The sequence below is a fragment of the Bos indicus x Bos taurus genome, chromosome 5 (genome assembly GCF_003369695.1).
Source record: "Bos indicus x Bos taurus breed Angus x Brahman F1 hybrid chromosome 5, Bos_hybrid_MaternalHap_v2.0, whole genome shotgun sequence".
Taxonomy (NCBI): domain Eukaryota; kingdom Metazoa; phylum Chordata; class Mammalia; order Artiodactyla; family Bovidae; genus Bos; species Bos indicus x Bos taurus.
In genome coordinates this window covers 61175549-61199117 of record NC_040080.1, presented here as the reverse complement: position 1 = coordinate 61199117, position 23569 = coordinate 61175549, and the positions used below count along the sequence as shown (strand labels likewise).

The 23569-nt window shown below is 37.6% G+C and overlaps 2 pseudogenes; one reads left to right on the top strand and one right to left on the bottom strand.

Moving 5' to 3' along the window:
• The first annotated feature begins 2733 nt into the window (after window positions 1-2733).
• Window positions 2734-3662, top strand: LOC113893682 (annotated as a pseudogene).
• Window positions 3663-15150: 11488 nt separating this feature from the next.
• On the bottom strand, window positions 15151-16089 carry LOC113893681 (annotated as a pseudogene).
• Window positions 16090-23569: the final 7480 nt, after the last annotated feature.

Here is a 23569-nt window from a genome sequence, read left to right as displayed (position 1 = left end):
CTGTGTAATACAGTAGGATCTTGTTTATTGTATGTTGTATATTAGTTTGCATCTGCTAATCTCAAATTTCTGATTCATCCCACCCTCACTTCCTCTCACTCTTGGCAACCCCAAATCTGTTCTCTATGTCTGTTGGAAATAAGTTCATTAGTAACATATTTTAGACTCCACATATAAGTGACACCATATGGTATTTGTCTTTCTATTTCTGACATTTCATTTAAGTATGATCATCTCTAGGTCCATCATGTTGCTGCAAATGACAATATTTCCTTCTTTTTTATGACTGAGTACTATTCCATTATATATATGTGTGTGTGTGTATATATATATTACATCTTCTTTATCCATTCATCTGTTGATTGTCACCTGGGTTATTTCCATGTCTTGACTATTGCAAACAGTGCTACTATGAACATTAGGGTGCATGTATCTTCCCTAATTAGAATTTTCATTTTCCCCAGCTAATCTATATGCTCAGGAGTGAGATTGCCAGATTATATGGCAATGTTAGTTTTCTGAGGAATATTCATACTGTTTTCCATATGGGCTGTACCAATTTACATCCCCACTAACAGTGTAGAAGGGTTCCATTTTCTCCACATCCTCTCCAGCATTTGTTATTTGTGGATATTTCAATGAAGGCCACTCAGACCTGTGTGAGATGGTACCTCATTATAGTTTTAATTTGCATTTCTCTGGTGATTAGTGATATTGAGCATCTTTTCATGTCTGTTGGCCCTCTGTATAACTACCTTGCAGAAATGTCTATTAAGGACTTCTGCCTATTTTTCAATTGGGTTACTTTTTATTGTTGTTTAGTTGTATGAGCTATTTGTATATTTTGGTAATTAAGTATTTGTAAGTCACACCATTTGCAGATATTTCCTTCCAGTCAATAGGTTGTCTTTTCATTTTGTTTGAGTTCTCCTTTGCTGTACAAAAGCCTATAAGGTCTTTGGCCACCTGATGCCAAAGTTGGACATGACTGAGTATCTTCACTTTCTTTTTAATTGTCATTTTATTTATTTTTTTATTTACATGTATTTTATTTATTTATTTTTTTCATTTTATTTTTTAACTTTACAATATTGTATTGGTTTTGCCATATATCAACATGAATCCGACTGAGGTATACATGTGTTCCCCATCCTGAACCCTCCTCCCTCCTCCCTTTTTCTTAAAAAGGATTGATTTTTACACTCTCTGATATTTCACTGTCGGCATAAAGAAATGCAACTGATTTCTGTATGTTAATCTTGTATCCTGCTACCTTGCCGAATTCATTTTTCAGTTCTAATAGTTTTTCAGTTCTAATAGTTTCTGTGATGCTGTGCAGGGCTTAGTTGCTCAGTCATGTCTGACTCTTTGCAACTCCATGGACTGTAGCCCGTCTGTTCATGGGGATTCTCCAGGCAAGAATAATGGAGTGGATCATCATTCCCTTCTACAAGGGCTCTTCCCAACCCAGGGAACAAACCCAGGTCTCCCTCATTGCAGGTGGATTCTTTACCATGTGGGCCACCAGGGAAGCCCAAGAGTACTGAAGTGGAAAGCTTACCACTTCTCAGGGGACCTTCCCAACCCCTGAAATGGGGTCTCCTGCACTGCAGGCGGATTCTTTACCTGCTGAGCTACCAGGGAAGTCCTTCAGTTCTAATAGTTTAGGGTTTTCTGTATACAGTATCATGTCATCTGCATCTAATGACAGTTTTACCCATTCCCTTCAAATTTGGATAATTGTTACTTCTTTTTCTTGTCTGAGTGTTCTGGCTGGGCTTCCAATACTACAATGAATAGAAGTGATGAGAGTAGGCATCCTTGTTTTCTTCCAAATTTTAACAGGAAGGCTTTCAAATTTTCACTATTCAATATTATAGTGTATTGGCTGTAGGTTTCTCATAAATAGCATTTATTATGTTGAGATATGTACCCTCAATACTCACTTTGGTACAAGTTTCTATCACAAATGGGCATTGAATTTTATCAAATGTTTCCTCTGCATTTACTAAAATGATCATGTGGTTTTTATTATTTCTTTTGTTAACATGATGTATCACATTGATTGATTTGTATATGTTGAGCCATCCTTGATACCTAGGGATGAACTCAACTCCTTTTTATGTGTTGTTGGATTCATTTTGATAATATTTTGTTGAGAATTTTTGCATCTATATTCATCAAAGATATTTCTTTTTGGTAGTGTTTTTGTTTGATTTTGGTATCAGGGTGATGGTGGCTTTATAGTATGACTCTGGGAGTCTTCTTTCCTTTTCAATCTTTTGGAAGAGTTTGAGAAGGAGGTGATATACTTTTCATAGAAATTAAATTTTGGTTCTAGTATGCATATTTCTTTAATTGAACAAGAAAAGAAAGTCATCAATACTCTGGTAGATTATCAAGAGAGAAATGTTTTTCCATGGATTTAAAGTCTAATATCCCTCTAATTTTTTCACATAAAAATCAACAATTACAATTATTGTATAGATTATTTTTAGCAGAACTGCAAATTAAAGATTGAATTCTCTGTCCAGGTACTCTGGAAATGCAAACTGTTTTTCTTCCTGATGCAACCATCTTTAAAACAAAAATGAGCATAGTGTTCTTCTAGCTGAAACATCATTTCGCTTAACTTTACCTTAAACACTAATTATCACTGTTACTTTTCCATTGGGATCATGATTTTCTTTCTTTCTTTTATACTATGAAGACCTGGAAAAGTACAGGACAACAATGGGAAACCATACACGAGTGCCAGTGTTTATTCTAGCAGGTTTGACTGATGACCCACGATTGAAAATTGTATTGTTCATCTTTTTACTTCTCACTTACTTACCAAGTATCACTGGCAATTTGATCATCATCACACTTACCCTGGTGGATCCTCACCTCAAGACCCCAATGTATTTATTCCTCCAGAATTTTTCTTTCTTAGAAGTCTCCTATACTACTACATGCATCCCTACATTGCTGGCTACCATGGCAAGTGGGGACAAAACCATTTACTATAATGGCTGTGCAGCTCAAGTGTTCTTTGCTTTCCTTATTGGAGCATCTGAGTTTTACTTGCTGGCAGCTATGTCCTATGACCACTATGTGCCATCTGTAAGCACCTGCATTACACAACCATCATGAACAATAAAATCTGCATTCAATTTGTCTTCTGTAGCTGGCTTGCCAGATTCTTTGTCATCTTTCCACCACTCTTCTTAGGCCTAAATCTTGATTTCTGTGCTTCCAACACTGTTGACCATCTCTAATGTGACACAACTCCCTTCCTGCAGATCTTCTGCTCAGACACAGAGATCTTTGAGATGATGGGATACATCTCAGCTTTGGTGACACTTGTGGTCACACTGATGATATCATATACCTATATCACAAAAACAATTCTAAAAATCCCTCCCACTAATCAGAGGAAAAAAGCTTTTTCAACATGTTCTTCTCACATGGTTGTGATAACTCTATACTATGGCAGCTGCATCTTCATGTATGCTAAACCATCAGTCAAGCAAAGAGTATCTTTTTCCAAGGGAATTGCAGTGCTCAATATCTCTGTTGCACCACTTTTGAGCCTTTTTATCTACACTTTACAGAACTAACAAGTGAAAAACACCTTTGTGAATATGATACACAGGAGTCTTTCTTTCTCAAAGAAGTGAATATTTCTCAAAGAAGTGAAGTTATGTATACTGCATTATACATAAAGAAAAGCAACAAGTGTCTCAATAATAACAGTGTTTTCAATAGTAGCTTCCCTATCCCTGAAGTGAAAGTGAAAGTCCTTCAATCCTGTCTGACTCTGTGACTCCATGGAATTCTCTAGACCAGAATACTGGAGTGAGTAGCCTTTCCCTTCTCCAGGGCATCTTCCCAGCCCAGGGATTGAACTCAGGTCTCCTGCATTGCAAGCAGATTCTTTACCAGCTGAGCCACAAGGGAAGCCCTCCCTATCCATAGTTACCCTCAATTTTCCCCTTTAATTTCTATTATAGTCATCTTAACTTCCTCCATGCCTCATTAACAAAACTCTTTGCTCTGTGAAGTTAGTTTTCTTTATATTTTTCAATAGACTTTCCCCTCACCTCATTTCCTTTTCCTCTTAATATATAAAACAAATTGCACTAATTTTTCAATCTTTTATCTTTGATTTTTAATTAATCAAGTCTACAAAATATTGTTTAACTTAATTACATTTAATGTAGCATACACGTTCAGTTCAGTTCAGTTCAGTCGCTCAGTCCTGTCCGACACTTTGCGACCCCATGAATCGCAGCACACCAAGCCTCCCTGTCCATCACCAACTCCCAGACTTCACTCAGACTCACGTCCATCGAGTCAGTGATGCCATCCAGCTATGTCATCCTCTGTCGTCCCCTTCTCCTCCTGCCCCCAATCCCTCCAAGCATCAGAGTCTTTTCCAATGAGTCAACTCTTCGCATGAGGTGGCCAAAGTACTGGAGTTTCAGCTTTAGCTCATTCCTTCCAAAGAAATCCCAGGGCTGACCTCCTTCAGAATGGACTGGTTGGATCTCCTTGCAGGCCAAGGGACTCTCAAGAGTCTTCTCCAACACCACAGTTCAAAAGCATCAATTCTTCAGTGCTCAGCCTTCTTCACAGTCCAACTTTCACATCCATACATGACCACAGGAAAAACCATGGTCTTGACTAGGTGGACTTTTGTTGGCAAAGTAATGTTTCTGCTTTTGAATATGCAATCTAGGTTGGTCAAAACTTTCCTTCCAAAGAGTAAGCGTATTTTAATTTCATGACTGCACTCATGATCTGCAGTGATTTTGGAGCCCCCCCAAAAATAAAGTCTGACACTGTTTCTGCTGTTTCTCCATCTATTTGCCATGAAGTGATGGAACCAGATGCCATGATCTTCGTTTTATGAATGTTGAGCTTAAGCCAACTTTTTCACTCTCCACTTTCACTTTCATCAAGAGGCTTTTGAGTTCCTCTTCACTTTCTGCCATAAGGGTGGTGTCATCTGCATATCTGAGGTTACTGATATTTCTCCTGGCAATCTTGATTCCACCTTGTGCTTCTTCCAGTCCAGCGTTTCTCATGATGTACTCTGCATATAAGTTAAATAAACAGGGTGACAATATACAGCCTTGATGAACTCCTTTTCCTATTTGGAATCAGTCTGTTGTTCCATGTCCAGTTCTAACTGTTGCTTCCTGACCTGCATACAGATTTCTCAAGAGGCAGGTCAGGTCGTCTGGTATTCCCATCTCTTGAAGAATTTCCCACAGTTTATTGTGGTCCACACAGACAAAGGCTTTGGCATAAGTCAATAAAGCAGAAATAGATGTTTTTCTGAAACTCTCTTGCTTTTTCCATGATCCAGAGGATGCTGGCAATTTGATCTCTGTTTCCTCTGGCTTTTCTAAAACCAGCCTGAGCATCAGGAAGTTCACGGTTCACATATTGCTGAAGCCTGGCTTGGAGAATTTTGAGCATTACTTTACTAGCTTGTGAGATGAGTGCAATTGTGAGGTTGTTTGAGCATTCTTTGGCATTGCCTTTCTTTGGGATTGGAATGAAAACTGACCTTTTCCAGTCCTGTGGCCACTGCTGAGTTTTCCAAATTTGCTGGCATATTGAGTGCAGCACTTTCCCAGCATCATCTTTCAGGATTTGAAATAGCTCAACTGGAGTTCTATCACCTCCACTAGCTTTGTTCATAGTGATGCTTCTAAGGCCCACTTGACTTCACATTCCAGGATGTCTGGCTCTAGGTCAGTGATCACACCATCGTGATGATCTGGGTCGTGAAGATCTTTTTTGTACAGTTCTTCTGTGTATTCTTGCCACCTCTTCTTGATATCTTCTGCTTCTGTTAGGTCCATACCATTTCTGTCCTTTATCGAGCCCATCTTTGCATGAAATATTCCCTTGGTATCTCTAATTTTATTGAAAGGATCTCTAGTCTTTCCCATTCTGTTGTTTTCCTCTATTTCTTTGCATTGATCGCTGAGGAAGGCTTTCTTATCCCTTCTTGCTATTCTTTGGAACTCTGCATTCAGATGCTTATATCTCTCCTTTTCTCCTTTGATTTTCACTACTCTTCTTTTCATGGTTATTTGTAAGGCCTCCCCAGACAGCCATTTTGCTTTTCTGCATTTCTTTTCCATGGGTATGGTCTTGATTCTAGTCTCTTGTACAGTGTCACGAACCTCATTCCATAGTTCATCAGGCACTCTGTCTATCAGATCTAGGCCCTTAAATCTATTTCTCACTTCCACTGTATAATCATAAGGGATTTGATTTAGGTCATACCTGAATGGTCTAGTGATTTTCCCTACTTTCTTCAATTTAAGTCTGAATTTGGTAATAAGGAGTTCATGATCTGAGCCACAGTCAGCTCCCAGTCTTGTTTTTGTTGACTGTATAGAGCTTCTCCATATGCGGCTGCAAAGAACTTAATCAATCTGATTTCATTGTTGACCATCTGGTGATGTCCATGTGTAGAGTCTTCTCTTGTGTTGTTGAAAGAGGGTGTTTGGTATGACCAGTGCATTTTCTTGGCAAAACTCGATTAGTCTTTGTCCTGCTTCATTCCGTATTCCAAGGCCAAATTTGCCTGTTACTCCAGGTGTTTCTTGACTTCTTACTTTTGCATTCCAGTCCCCAATAATGCAAAGGACATCTTTTTTGGGTGTTAGTTCTAAAAGGAATCAGCGATATCAAATAGATTGGAATGGGTGAATTTAACTCAGATGACCATTATATCTACTACTGCGGACAGGAATCCCTCATAAGAAATGGAGTAGCCATCATGGTCCACAAAAGAATCAGTAATGCAGTACTTGAATGCAATCTCAAAAACAACAGTATGATCTCTATTCTTTTCCAAGGCAAACCATTCAATATCACAGTAATCCAAGTCTATGCCCCAACCAGTAATGCTGAAGAAACTGAAGTTGAATGGTTCTATGAAGACCTACAAGACCTTTTAGAACTAAAACCCAAAAAAGATGTCCTTTTCACTATAGGGGACTGGAATGCAAAAGTAGCATACAATCCAGAGGTTAATATTCTATTTGTGGTCAGTGACAATATACTTAAAACTAATATTAATTTATATTATTTGTCATACTGCCAATTTTGGGGGCATATTATACTCAAAGTAATTAAAAGAAAATTTTAGAGATTAGTATCAATGTTGATGCATATCTTTGAAATCTCTGTCTATTTAAAATATATGACTGTTTTACTACTTTCAATAGTAACTCAATATTTAGGATAAAGTACATTTTAAAAAAACTATCTAAAGAAGCAGAATAAAATATAGGCAGGAAGAAACATGTAATATATAATTTATTGGACAATTTTACATGTTCCTGTACAATTTGTAGAATTTACTGTATCTCAAATTTGGTTCATAAATATGATTTTAGAAAAAAATGGTTATTTAAACAACTTATTACTTTTTTTCCTGATAATTTAGGTATTTTTCCCCATTATCAGAAAGTGATCCTGAAGCATTATCTAGCTTTCAGAAATCTTTAAAGTACAGAACTTTATATATATATTATACACAACTTAGCAGCAGCTAAGTTGTTCTAGCTGCACACGCATATGTTGCTGCTGCTGCTAAGTTGCTTCAGTCATGTTCAACTCTTTGTGACCCTATGGACTGTCACCCACCAGGCTTCTCTGTCCACAGGATTCTTCAGGCAAGAATACTGGAGTGGGTTGCCATGTCCTCCTCCAGGGGATCTTCCTGACCCAGGGATCAAACCTGCATCTCTTTTGTCTCCTGTACTGGCAGGCAGGTTCTTTACCACTAGAGCCATATATATGTATATATATATGGGGCTTCCCTGGTGGTTCAGCTGCAATGTAGGAGACTTGGGATCAATCCCTGGGTTGGGAAAATCCCCTGGAGGAGGACATGGCAGCCCACTCCAGTATTCTTGTCTGGAGAATCCCCATGGACAGAGGAGCCAGGTGGGCTATAGTCCATGGGGTTGCAAAGAGTCGGACACGACTGAGAGATGAGGCACAGCACATGCATACACACACACACACACATATACACACACATACATATACATGTATATGCATGTGTGCATGTGTGCTCAGTCATGTCCGACTGTTTTTGACCCCACAGACTCTATGTAGCCCGCCAGCCTCCACTGTCCATGTGATTTTCCATGGAAGAATATTGGAGTGGTTTGCCATTTCCTTCTCCAGGGGATTTTTCTGACCCAGGGATCAAACTCACATCTCTTGTGTTTTCTGAGTTGGCAGGCAAATTACTTACTGCTGCATAACCAAGGAAGTCCATATATGTATGTATGTATATCCCTGGTGGCTAAGATGGTAAAGAATCTGCCTGCAATGCAGGAGACCCGAATTTGATCCCTGGGTCAGGAAGATTCCCTGGAGGAGGGAATGTCTACCCACTCCAGTATTCTTGCCTGGAGAATTCCATAGACAGAAGAGCCTGGCAACTACAGTCCATGGGTGGCAAATGTCAGACACCTCTAAGCAACTAACTCTTTCATATCTATCTAGCTAGCTAGATATATGCTGAGATAATATAATACAAGTAAAGCCTAAGGCTCTCAAATTCTGATCACTTTTAATTTTATTAATGAGCTCCTTCTATCTGCTCTCCTCTAGCAACTTGTATCTATGATTCTTTATGTTTAGTTACATTTGCTCATTATTTTAAGGATTTTCAAATATACGTAAAATCATATGCACTTTTCTGTTTGATTTATTTAACATAACGTAATACCCTCTAGGTTCATCCATGTTGTCGCAAATGGAAAGGTTTTTTTCTATTATATGACTGAGTAATATTCCATTCCCACGTGGTACAGTGGTAAAGAACCCGCTTGCCAAGTCAGGAGACATGAGACACGTGGGTTCTATCCCTAGGTCAGCAAGATCCCCTGAACTGGGAAATGGCAACCTACTCCAGTATTCTTGCCTGGAAAATTCCATGGACAGAGGAGTCTGGCAGGCTACAGTCCAGGAGGTCGTAAAGAGTCAGAGACGACTGAACAGCTAAGCACAGACAGACAGATAATATTCCAGAATCTGCCTGCAATGCTGAGACTCAGTTTCAGTCACTGGGTCAGGAAGATCCCCTGCAGAAGGAATGGTAACACACTCTAGTATTCTTGCCTAGAGAATTCCATGGACAGGGGAGACTGGTGGGCTACAGTCCATGGGGTCGCAAAGAGTTGGACATGACTGAGTGAGAAGGAAATGGTAACCCACTCCAGTACTCTTGCCTGGAGGATCTCAGGGACAGGGAAACCTGGTGGGCTGCCGTCTATGGGGTTGCACAGAGTTGGACACGACTGAAGCAACTTAGCAGCAGCAGCAGCAGCAGAGTGACTAACACATGCTGCTATTTTACAGGCAAATATTTTAAATATTTGTCAACTGATAAAATATTACTGGTTGAGGGATGCTAAAATCCTCTTTTATTGACTTCTTCATAGAATGTTTCACTTTTGTGGTTGTTTTTGTTCAATCTCCAAGTCATATCCGACCAAGCCATATCTTTGCAACCCCACAGACCGCAGCACGTCAGGATTCCCTGTCCTTCACTGTTTCCTGGAGTTTGCTCAAACTCATGTCCATTGAGTTATCCAATCATCTCATCCTCTGTTGTCCCCTTCTCCTCCTACCCTCAAAATATCCCAGCATCAGGGTCTTTTCCAATGAATTGGCTCTTCCCATAAGTTGGCCAAAGTATTGGAACTTCAGCTACAGCATCAGTCCTTCCAATGAATATTCAGGGTTGATTTCCTTTAGGACTGACTGCTTTGATCTCCCTTCTGTCCAGGGAATTCTCAAGAGTCTTCTTCAGCACCATAGTTTGAAAGCATCAATTCTTTGGCACTCTGCCTTCTTTTTGGTCCAGCTCTCATATTCGTAACTGACTACTGAAAAGACCATGCTGCTACTGCTAAGTTGCTTCAGTAGTGTCTGACTCTGTGCAACCCCATAGACGGCAGCCCATCAGGTTTCCCCTTCCCTGGGATTCTCCAGGCAAGAACATTGGAGTGGGTTGCCATTTCTTTCTCCCATGCATGAAAGTGAAAAGTGAAAGTGAAGTCACTCAGTCGTGTCCAACTCTAGCGACCCCATGGACTGCAGCCTACCAGGCTCCTCCATCCATGGGATTTTCCAGGCAAAAGTACTGGAGTGGGGTGCCATTGCCTTCTCCGAATAGCCTTGACTATATATGGACCTTTGTTGGAAAAGTGATGCCTTTGCTTTTTAACACTCTGTATAGGTTTCTCATAGCTATCCTTCCAAGAAGCAATTGTCTTCTAATTTCATGGCTACAATCACTATCCACAGTGACTTTAGAGCCCAAGAAGAGGAAGTCTGTCACTTCTTTCACCTTTTCCCCTTCTATTTGTTATGAAGTGATGGGACTGGATGCCATGATCTTAGTTTTTTAATACTGAGTTTTAATCCAGCTTTTTTATTCTCTTTCACTCTCATCAAGAGGCTCTCTAGTTCCTCTCCACTTTCTTCCATTAGAGAGGCATCATCTGCTCATCTGAGGTTGTGGATATTTCTCCCAGTAACCTTGATTCCAGCTTGGAACTCATCCAGCCTGACATTTCTCATGATGCTCTCTCCATATAAATTAAATAAAGAGGGTAGCAATATAAAGCCTTGTCACACTCCATTCTCAATTTTTAACCAGCCAGCTGTTCCATATAAGGTTCTAATTGTTGCCTCTTGACCTGCATACAGGTTTCTCAGGAGACAGGGAAGATGATCTCTTATTTCTGTATCTTTAAGAGTTTTCCACAGTTTGTTTGGAGAAGGCAATGGCACCCCACTCCAATACTTTTGCCTAGAAAATCCCATGGACGGAGGAGCCTGGTAGGGTGCAGTCCATGGGGTCGCTAGAGTCCGACATGACTGAGCGACTTCACTTTCACTTTTCACTTTCATTCATTGGAGAAGGAAATGGCAACCCACTCCAGTGTTCTTGCCTGGAGAATCCCAGGGATGGGGGAGCCTGGTGGGCTGCCGTCTATGGGGTTCCACAGAGTCAGACACGACTGAAGCGGTGCAGCAGCAGCAGCCACAGTTTGTTATGATTCATGCAGTAAAAGGCTTTAGCATAGTCATTGAAACAGAAGAAAATGTTTTTCTGGAATTCTGTTGCTTTTGCTATGATCCACTGAATGTTGGCAATTTGATCTCTGGTTCCTTTGCCTTTTCTAAACTGAGCTTATACATCTGGAAATTCTTGATTCAACTACTGCTGAAGCTTAGCTTGAAGGATTTTGAGCATAACCTTACTAGCATGGGAAGTGAGTGCATTGTCCAGTAGTTTGAACATTCTTTAGTACTGCCCTTCTTGGGAACTGAGATGAAGATTTACCTTTCCCAGTCCTTTGACTACTGCTGGGTTTTCCAAATTTGCTGACGTATTGAGTGCAGCACTTTAACAGCATCATCTTTTAGGATTTTAAATAGTTCTGCTGGAATTCCAACACCTTCAGTAGCTTTATTAGCAGTACTACTTCCTAAGGCCCACTTGACTTCGCAGGCTAGGATGTCTGGCTTTAGGTTAGAGACCACACCATCGTGGTTATCTGAGTCATTAAGAGCTTTTTTGTACAGTTCTTCTGGGTATTCTTGCCACCTCTTCTTAATCTCTTCTGCTAGGTCCATAGTGTTTCTATTCTTTATTGTGCCTATCTTTGCACAAAATGTTTCCTTGGTATTTCCAGTTTTCCCCCCTCCACTTTATTTTTTAATATAAATTTATTTATTTTAATTGAAGGCTAATATCTTTACATATTGTATTTTCTTGAAGAAATCTCTAGTCTTTCCCATTCTATTGTTTTCCTCTATTTGTTTTCATTGTTCACTTAAGAAAGCTTTCTTATGTCTCCTTGCTATTCTTTGGAACTCTGCATTCAGTTGGGTATATCTTTTCCTTTCTCCTTTGTCTTTTGCTTCTTTTTTTTTTTTTTTATCAGCTATTTGTAAGGCCTCCTCAGACAACTGTTTTGCCTTCTTGCATTTCTTTTTCTTTGGGATGGTTTTGATCACTGCCTCCTGTACAATGTTATGCACCTCCATCCATTGTTCTTCTGCACTCTATTAGATCTAATCCCTTGAATTGATTTGTCACTTCCACTGTATAATAGTAAGGGACTTGATTTAGGTCATACCTGGCTGGTCTATTGGTTTTCCCCACTTTATTTTAAGCCTGAATTTTGATACAAGGAGTTGGTGATCTGAGCCACAGTCAGCTCCACGTCTTGTTTTTGCTGACTGTATGAGCTTCTCCAGTATTCTGGCCTGGAGAATTCCATGGACTGTATAGTTCAGGGGGTCCCAAAGAATCAGACACGACTGAGCAACTTGCACTTGTATAGAGCTTCTCCATCTTTGACTGAACAGAAATATAATCAATCTGATTTCATTATTGACTATTTGGTGATGCCCATGTAAAGTCATCTCTTGAATTATTGAAAAAGGGTGTTTTCTATGAACAGTGTATTTTAGTTTACTGATTCCTAAGATGTCAATGTTCAGTCTTACCATCTCCTGCTTGACCACATCTAATTTACCTTGATACATGGACCTAACATTTCAGGTTCCTTGCAATATTGTTCTTTACAGCATTGGACGTTACTTTCAACACCAGCCACATCCACAACTGAGTGGCATTTCTGCTTTGGCCCAGCCACTTCATTCTTTCTGGAGCTACAAGTAATTGCCCTATACTCTTTCCCAGTAGCATATTGGACACCTTCCGACTAGGGGGCTCATTTTCTGGTGTCACGTATTTTTGCCTTTTCATACCGTTTATGGGGTTCTCATGGCAAGGATACCAGAGTAGCTTGCCATTCCCTCCTCCAGTGGCCCATGTTTTGTCAGAACTCTCCATTATGACCCATCTGTCTTGGGTGGTTCTGCATGTCATGGTTCATAGCTTCATTGAGTTACGCAAGCCCCTTTGTCATGACAAGCTGTGATCCATGAAGAAGCAAAAATGATATACTAAACATTAAGCCTCTAATAAGTATTCTTATATTTTTCTGGAATTTTATATGCATATAATTTTGAATATCACTTATATTACTGGTTTTTAGACTAAAAATCTTTGATTCAGAGAGATTTCAGGTTGATATATTGCTTTGCTAATTCACGTTTTGTGCAATTTTTGTTAGTTACCAATTTTTTTCCAGAAAAAAAATCCAGGCTGGGTTTCTGAATTGTCTATTTAAATTTTGCATCTATGTCTGTATTTGCATGGTTGAAAAGAAATTATCTCTGTCAATCTAAGTTTAGCTACAAATCATTATATATATGTCTGAAAACAAGCAACCACCACAGGGTAAGCAAATATACTGAATGACTATGATTAATGTACTGCTGATGATGTTTAAATCAACAAATGAGTCAGCTAATGAGTCAATTATCTGTTGATCTAAATAACTAATGAAAAAAGCTAACTAACAACATCAATTGTGTGTTTGATATTTAGGCGTTTTGATGTAATCATGACAAAGTGTATAAAAACACAAATTCTACATTTTCAATCATTTTTCTCTATCATCATTTCCCAAGGCACTCTTTTAGTATCTCTCCTACTGGGTAGTTTCATCATTATTAAATGGATAAATAAGGAATTCAAGAGTACAAAATTGGCACTAGTAACTATGTACTTCAGTAAAAGTTTGTTAATATTTCTCAGACTCAATTTTTTCACCTGTATATTACAGGGATTATAATAGAAGTATTTGGAGTTTCATTAAATTTCAAAATTACTCATGCTATGAATCTGGTCTATGCATTCTGAAAAGTTAACATGGTCAAGAAGTGATCAGAAAATGTCAGTTTTTACTTGTGGAGACTTTGCCTAAGGATATCAGATTATCAAGATTTATAGTTTAGTATGCAATTTAGATGGAAAAGGCAATGGTACCCCACTCCAGTACTCTTGCCTGGAAAATCCCATGGATGGAGGAGCCTGGTAGGCTGCAGTCCATGGGGTCGCTAAGAGTCAGACAGGACCAAGCGACTTCACTTTCACTTTTCACTTTCATGCATTGGAGAAGGAAATGTCAACCCATTCCAGTGTTCTTGCCTGGAGAATCCCAGGGACAGGGGAGCCTGGTGGGCTGCTGTCTATGGCATCACACAGAGTCGGACATGACTGAAGCGACTTAGCAGCAACAGCAGCAGCATGCAATTTTGAAAGAGTATGAGATAAGACTATAAAATCACTAATATCATAGACAATGTTAACATAGTTTATATTCTTGTAAATGAGAACCAGAACAATAACTATCAGGACACTAAATTATATGAAATTTGCTATAAAGACATTTCTGATTAGCTTAAATTGGAAATATCCTTCTACCTCTTTCATGGGTTTATTCAAAGAGTTTGTGTACAAATCCTCATTAAGCATTTCCCCATCAATGGCAACCCACTCCAGTATTCTTGCCTGGAGAATCCCAGGGATGGAGGAGCCTGGTGGGCTGCCATCTATGGGGTCACACAGAGTCGGACACGACTGAAGTGACTTAGCAGCAGCAGCATCAATGCTAAAACAAACATATGCTTATTTTCTCTTCTTCAGAAATGTTTTACCTCAATTACTGAGTAATGCTTAAGCTCTCATTAAAAAATCATTGTAGACAAAGTTTAAATCTGAATAATTTGAAAATAACCAACTTTATATCAGTTCACTAATATATTGATTACACTATCGTCAACAAGCTATATAAATTTCTTTGATGTAAGTATAATTTAGGTACAAGTATAAAGATTGATGACTACATGGTAATGGACAAGACAAGAAAAAAATCATTGCAAAAAGCAAACCATTAGAAATCATATTCCCAATTTGACTTTTGTCAAATCTTTTTTTCTTTTAAGTGAAATACAGATGAAGAAAAAAGAACTCAAGCATTAGAGGACACATACACATACACACACACACATATATATTAAGTTTTAAGAACATAAAAAGATGATAAAATAGGCTAATTAAACAAGTAGTTACACTGTTCCAGTGATTGAATAGGAATATTAACAACATATAAAATATTTTTAAATTAAGATAATGTACATCTATGGTCTTCCAAATATTTATTATATAATAATGAAACTCAGATAATTTTACTTTCTTGAAAAGGTTATTATCTTACTGACCAAATGTCTGAAGGCTATTTTCACTTGCTTGTTCCTTAATGTATAGATGAAAGGGTTCAAGAGAGGGGCAACTGAGGTATTTAAAACAGCCACTCCCTTATTAAAAGTTGCGGCATCCTCCACAGAGGGATTTATATACATGAAGATACAGCTTCCATAAGAAAGTGAGACCACAATCATATGAGAAGAACATGTAGAAAAAGCTTTTTTTCTTTGTTGAGCAGATGGGATTCTCAGAATTGTTCTGATAATGTATGTATAGGAAAGAATCACCAGCATCAAGGTGAAGATGAGAGTAACAGCAGCAAGGACAAACTCAATCACTTCTATGAAACGTGTGTCTGAACACGATAAATGCAACAGTACCGTATAGTCACAGCAATAATGATTGATGATGTTGGAGGCGCAGAAAGGCAGCTGGAGAGTCATTACATGAGGCACAATGACAACTAAAAAGCCAGAGAACCAGGAACAAAGGACAAGTTGAATGCAGAGTCTTCTGCTCATTAGAGTTGTGTAATGTAGTGGTTTGCAAATGGCAACATAGCGATCAAAGGACATGGCAGCTAAAAGGTAAAATTCGGTCGCTCCCAGAAGGATGGCAAAAAAATACTGAGTGAAACAACCAGCAAAGGAGATAGTCTTGTCTCCAGTTCCAATACTGACTAACATTTTGGGAACAAAGACAGAGGTAAAAGATACTTCCAAAACAGAGAAATTACGGAGGAAGAAATACATAGGAGTCTGAAGGCGATGGTCCAGCAAGGTCAGAATGATGATTGTCAAGTTTCCCATGATATTTAAGACATATGTTAACAGCAGAAAAAGGAAAAGCACAGCTTGAAGCTTGGCATCACTTGTCAGACCAAGAAGGATGAACTCTATCACGGATGTTTAGTTTCCCATAGTTAACTTCTGACAAGTTCAGGAAGAATAAAATAATAATGATAACGATTGGAATAAAATTTACCAGGTTTTATTGAAAAATAAAATCAAATAACAAAGGTACTGCTTCTTAGCGATATTTTCAATTGTTTCTTCTAAAATGAATCAATATTTGTTTTTCATCATTTTCCCACTTGTTTGCACTTTCCTTTGTATTCTTTCTGTTCTAACTTTCTTCTCTAACCTATTGGATGCTGTCACACATACTTACACAAATATAAAGAAAATTTAGAGAGGAGGTTTTAATTGGGATTTCTTAATTAGCCTTTTAACTCAGTTTGTTAGCCAACAAGTATATATAATCCAAGGTATGAACTCTAGGAATAAAATTGGACTTGCTCACTTTTCAGATTTCTCATTTTGAACAATAGTTCTGTACATCTACTGAAGTTCAAAGAGTGGATAGATTTTTATTTTAATTCTGAAGTGTTTGGAACTTACAATACTGACAGTTTCTCTGTCATGAAAAGTGTTCAATAAATGACATCACCATTTAATATAGATATATGGATTAATGTGTCCTTGGTGAAATATTAAATTTAAAGAAATATTATGCTTTCTTGCTATTAGCAGAATCTGCCCATCAACCTATTGCAGTTCTTTAAAAGTCAGTTCAAGCTCTGCTCTCCATACAATTTTATCTGACAAATGCAATTAGCAATAATTGTTTCTCTTCTTTATAAAAATTTATCAGAAAGTAACACTGGGTTATAAAGTTAAATTATTTTCTAATATATCAAATATGTATACTTTATCCAACGTTTACATAAACCTATAGCCCACAAGAACAGGCTCCAGTTTTCTTTATATCTTTTTTAGAGAGGCTAGAAAATTTCACAGATTTGTTAAAAATTTCAATGCAAAATATATATTTTTTTACTTCTCTTTAGATTCATGGGGCTTCCCAGGTGGCACTAGTTGTAAAGAACCCACCTGCTAATGCAGGGGATGTAAGAGATGCAGGTTCAATTCCTGGTCTGGGAAGATCCCATGGAGAAGGAAATGGCAACCCATTCCAGTATGCTTGCCTGGAAAATCCCATGAAGGAGGAGCCTGGCAGCCTACAGTCCATTCATAGACCTATTTAGTTGAATACTATAGAGCTTTATGCAAATCAAAACTCCAATTAAGTTTATGCATACTGTTTCTCAGATTTTTCTTTTAATATTTTCCATAATCAGACATGAAAAAATGTTACTACAAGAATGATTTTCCTATGCAAAATATTATGAGGTTTCTTTTTCATTTAGCTATTGTTTCACTACTTATGTTGACATATGTTCATATGATGATATGCAATAAGGCAGTGGTAGTAATACATTACATCCATATCAAGGTAAAAATTCCAGAAATATTTGATACATATAAAAGGGTAACTTTGCTGGGAAGATTTATTGTATGATAGAATTATGTCTGGAAAATTTGAAGATTCATGTCTCCTGATATTATAACTATAACCAATTTTCACTTTTGTACAGAATTTTCTCTTTTGTTAACTACCTCTATATTAATGTATTAACATGAAGTTATAACATGCTATGCAGTTATACAGTATTAGTGTATTAAAAATCCTGTTATGTTAATAATGAGATAAATGTACCAATAATATAAATTTAAATGTTAATTGATTATGGTTATCTGCCGGGGACCAGCCCCGGCTGATCCAGGGTATTCGAAGGAGAGACGGCGTAGGCGAAGATCAGGAAACAATTGCTTAATTAAATGTTAATTAAGGATATAAAGAGTAATAGAATGAGGATAGCTCAGTAAAATTCAGTGAAGAAAAGAGGCTGAAATAAGGATAGCTCAGTGAGGAAATTCAGTGGAGAAAAGAGGCTGAAATAAGGATAGCTCAGTGAGGAAATTTAGTGCAGAAAAGAGGCTGAATAATTCAGCCAGAAGGTAAGAGAAAGAACGACATGGTGAGACCAAGTTTCGGTGAACAAGGCCCGCACTTTATTTTTCAAAGTAGTTTTTATACCTTAAGTTATGCACAGAGGATAATGGGGGAAGGGGTAGAGTCTTGCAGCAAACCAGGCTTTCTTCCTGCAAACTTATCATATGCAAAAGCTTAGGTGATTTGCATCATCTTCTGGCCCGGAGGCCTGTTAACATTTTAAGACCTTTTCTTCAGAAAACTTATTTTTCTCTAAAGGTGATTGGTCAGGAGCCACCCTCCAAAAGCATTAGATAAAGTTGCATTCGTACAGCGCAAAGGTGTGGTGGGCTACAAAAAGAATTAACTCAAGGGTCCCAGGTTACAAACATTAAAGCTACTATTTACACCAATTATATTAACCAATACACTGCCAGGGACACAGCAGGTAAGGGATATGGAAACTTAGCAGCAAACATTGGCCCAACAAGTGAAAATCCCTTCACTAATACAATTTCTAATCAATCTTTTAACTACTCAAAAGAATCTGTGTTTAGACAGTTTAGAACATCTCCTGCCTCTCACAGTTGGGAGGCTCTGAACAATCACATGTGGCCGGAAAAACCTATTCAGGCAGGCTAGAGGATTTCCAAAGGAGTTTGTAGGTTAAACACTGTCACACCCAGGAATTATTAACTGGAGCTGTAAGCTAACTTTTTTCAGAGAGGTAGTGGGGGACAGCCCCCCGTAAAGTCAGAGGTGTAGGTGAAAGCACAAAGCAGAAAGTAGGCAGACTCTGGTTTTGGGGGTAGATTGCTCGAGAATTTCCAGGGAGACTCCTGAGGCTTGATCCCGCCTTTGCGTATGCCAAGCCTCCTTCCTCATGACCTTTGTCATGGGCGGAGTTCCTCACGCTGGCTACCGGCAGTGATAGAATTCCAGTTGAGCTATTCCAGATCCTGAAAAGTGCTGCACTCAATATGCAATATGCACTCAATATGCAATATGCCGGCTCCCGGCAGTTATCTATGTCAGAATATATTATCTTGACTACTTTATAATGAGTACAGATAAATGAGTGTGAGAAATTAAAAATTATGCACAAATAATTTCACAGAAATATTTTATATTCAGAGACATATTAGGACAGTACTTCCACTATCAAAAGCTAGCTCATTAAACTGTAATATTGCCACAACTACCTGAAATAAATCTTGAGATTTGAACAGTTAGTAGTGATTTTCTCCTTTCTACATAAAAATATCTAGGGTATCATATAATTTGAATATATCAATGTTAATCTACTTGTTTGAGGTCGTAACTATTAAGTTTCAAAATTCTACTTAGAAATTCATTAATCAATTATATTCACAAAGCAACAACAATATTCTGAAATTTTCATTGTTTAGCATCTTTGACAAAATAAAAACTTTGTAAATAATTCCCATGTAATATAAACACTTTATTGAATGAATAAAAGACTTTAAAAATTCAGCAAAAACACTTTTATATAAGTGATCTCATCTATTAAATAAAAGATGAACAAAATGATAATTTTATATAAGAAGAAAATTTTATAGCAAACATTTTAACATAATAAAAGATGACAATCCTTTAAGATTAAACTTAGCATTATTCCCAGAAAAAGAATATATATAGTCATATATAAAATTACATCTATATATTATCAAATAACAAATATTTCATTCAAACAAGATTTATTTAGCAAAAGATATATTTGTCATTAAAAGGTATCCTGCTAAGATACTGATTTTTTTTAAAGATAAGGCTTATTTGTAGTTGAAAAGATGTTGATAAACTTTCTCAGACTTTTCTAGATATCATTAGTTTTGAATCCCTTCGCAATGAATTACATATAACTCTCATGTTTAGGCTATGTCTCTTTCTGCAGTGGACCCTAAGCATTAGAAACCTCTATCCCTTTGTTCTTGATTACATTCAGGAGGAAAGTTAAGAAAACTGAATCCATAAAAAGTAGGAATTGGAATAGTTGGAAAACAGGAAAAAAGTTATTTATTTTACCACTTCAAGCTCTAATTCTGTGAGCGTAGCATTTTTTTTTTTGGCTTGAAAATACCTTTTGCTGTTAAAATATAATGCTTTGAAAAAATTTACCTTTATTTAAGTCAATCAAAATTTTATGAAAAAGAGTATATGTGCAGTTATGTCAACAAGTACACATGAAAGGTATACAAACAAAACAATAATGAGACACATCTCTAGTTAAATGCAGCAGTCATCAGCCCTCTCCTACCTCAAATAGATAAATCAGTTCTACCTTCACTCCAAATCAGCTCCTTTTGTGGCTGAAAGAGAGAATATAAAGTTTTAGAATCCACTGGGAAATCCTCCCTGGACCATGAGAATGTGTCTGCTTCAAAACCCTCAGTAAGAGCCTGATTTTCTCTCCTAACAAAGGTAGGAAAATTAGAAGGTAGGAGAAGAAAACGGTGGTCCTATGCATTGGAGAAGGAAATGGCAACCCACTCCAGTATTCTCTCCTGGAGAATCCCAGGGACAGAGGAGCCTGGTGGGCTGCCGTCTATGGGGTTGCACAGAGTCAGACACGACTGAAGTGACTTAGCAGCAGCATGTAGAGGATATACCCAGGCTGCAATCCCCTGCCAAATCTTCCCTACAATTTCATTGATCTTAGAAATTATCTATCACTCTTTTTCATATTCACTTTGCTCTGAGTGTATATATTGCTGTTTCCTGGTCACGTAAGAGCATTACCAACTCCATGCTCATCTATCTTTCTGCATTCTTTCTCCAGCCATTACAAGACTGGAGTTCCCTCTCGTCACGAAGATCTCAGAAGTGGGCATGCCTCACAGAAACCTCCCTGACCATACTACACAGGATAGTCACTACTCAGTCACATCTGACACCTTCAGTTCAGTTTAGTTCAGTCGCTCAGTTGTGTCCGACTCTTTGCGACCCCATGAATCGCAGCACACCAGGCCTCCCTGTCCATCACCAACTCCTGGAGATCACTCAGACTTATGTCCATCGAGTCAGTGATGCCATCCAGCCATCTCATCCTCTGTTGTCCCCTTCTCCTCCTGCCCGCAGTCCCTCCCAGCATCAGGGTCTTTTCCAATGAGTCAACTTTTCGCATGAGGTGGCCAAAGTATTGGAGTTTAAGCTTTAGCATCAGTCCTTCCAAAGAACACCCAGGACTGATCTCCTTTAGGATGGACTGGCTGGATCTCCTTGCAGTCCAAAGGACTCTCAAGAGTCTTCTCCAACACCACAGTTCAAAAGCATCAATTCTTCCAAGCTCAGCTTTCATCACAGTCCAACCCTCACATCCATACATGATCACTGGAAAAACCATTCTTGACTGGACGGACCTTTGTTGGCAAAGTAATATCTCTGCTTTTTAATATGCTATCTAGGTTGGTCATAACTTGCCTTCTAAGGAGTAAGGATCTTTTAATTTCATGGCTGCAGTCACCATCTGCAGTGATTTTGGAGCCCAGAAAAATAAAGCCTGACACTGTTTCCCCATCTATTTACCATGAAGTGATGGGACCAGATGTCTTAGCTTGCTTGGTATTTAATACAGAGTATATTTTTTTATTGTTAACATCACTTCTAAATTCTATTATTTTTTATTTGCTTTCATGCTTATTGCATATCATCCTCACTAAAATGTAAGCTCCATTAAGTGAAGGACTTTTATTAATGCTAGGTCGTAAATCACTAGGTGTTATGAAAGTGACCAGTACATATTTAAAATTCTATTAATATATGTGAATTGCATCATTTTTTTTACCTGAATCTTATTTCATATCAGTTTTTTCTAGTTTTGAGCTATTCTAGCATGTCATATTACTTTAAGTTTTCATGAGAGATCAGGGGGGTTCAGGACAGGGAACACATGTACACCCAGGGCAGATGCATGTTGATGTATGGCAAAACCAATACAATATTGTTTAAAAAAATAATAATAATAAAAATTTAAAAAATAATTTAAAAATTCCTTTTCTCTAAATCAATGCAAAGATACTCCAACATAGAAAAAAATAAGGTTAACAGATTAAAAACAGAAAACGTCAAAGAAATATTCAGTTTATATCAAGTATTTTAAATATGCTGATCTGAAAGGACCTATGAAGTATTCACTTAAGAAAATATATTTCACTCTAACATTTCCTATTTAAGAAATAATAAGAGAAATTTGTCATCTCTGTCTAAAAAATGATTCTGATAAATATTTCTAATTGAATCATGTGAAAACACATACAAACATCTAAAAAAATTAATGTTTTTATAAGCAAAGTGAATGCAAGAAAAATGAAATGGAATGTCAGCATTAACAGTTAAATAAAATGTCACCTTTATGATTATTTTCCTAACTCCATTCAATTTTTTATAAATTAATTGATTAATTATAATTAATTATATAGATGATTCTTCTAATCACCAATATACATGTGTATATCTTCAGTACAAATTCAATTTAATGATGAGAAGTATATTCAACTAAGCATATGTTTAAAAATAATCAGGTCTATAAAATAAATAGTGTATGAAATCAGATCAGATCAGATCAGTCGTTCAGTCATGTCCGACTCTTTGTGACCCCATGAATCGCAGCACGCCAGGCCTCCCTGTCCATCACCAACTCCCGGAGTTCACTCAGACTCACGTCCATTGAGTCAGTGATGCCATCCAGCCATCTCATCCTCTGTCGTACTAAATATATCCATGGCTCAAAATGATTGTAATCACTCAGTGATAAACCCATGCACCTATGGACACCTTATCTTTGACAAAGGAAGCAAGAATATACAAAGAAGAAAAGACAATCTCTTTAACAAGTGATGCTGGGAAAACTGGTCAACCACTTGTAAAAGAATGAAACTAGAACACTTTCTAACACCATACACAAAAATAAACTCAAAATGGATTAAAGATCTAAACATAAGACCAGAAACTATAAAACTCTTAGAGGAGAACATAGGCAAAACACTCTCTGACATACATCACAGCAGGATCCTCTATGACCCACCTCCCAGAATATTGGAAATAAAAGCAAAAATAAACAAATGGGATCTAATTAAAAGTAAAAGCTTCTGCATGACAAAAAAAAAAAAAAAAAACTATAAGCAAGGTGAAAAGACAGCCTTCAGAATGGGAGAAAATAATAGCAAATGAAGCAACTGACAAACAACTAATCTCAAAAATATACAAGCAATCCCTGTAGCTCAATTCCAGAAAAATAAGCAACCCAATCAAAAAATGGGCCAAAGAACTAGACATTTCTCCAAAGAAGACATACAGATGGTTAACAAACACATGAAAAGATGCTCAACATCACTCATTATCAGAGAAATGCAAATCAAAACCACAATCAGGTACCATTCCACACCAGTCAGAATGGCTGGAATCCAAAAGTCTACAAGCAATAAATGCTGGAGAGGATGTGGAGAAAAGGGAACCCTCTTACACTGTTGGTGGGGATGCAAACTAGTACAGCCACTATGGACAACAGTGTGGAGATTCCTTAAAAAACTGGAACTAGAACTGCCATAT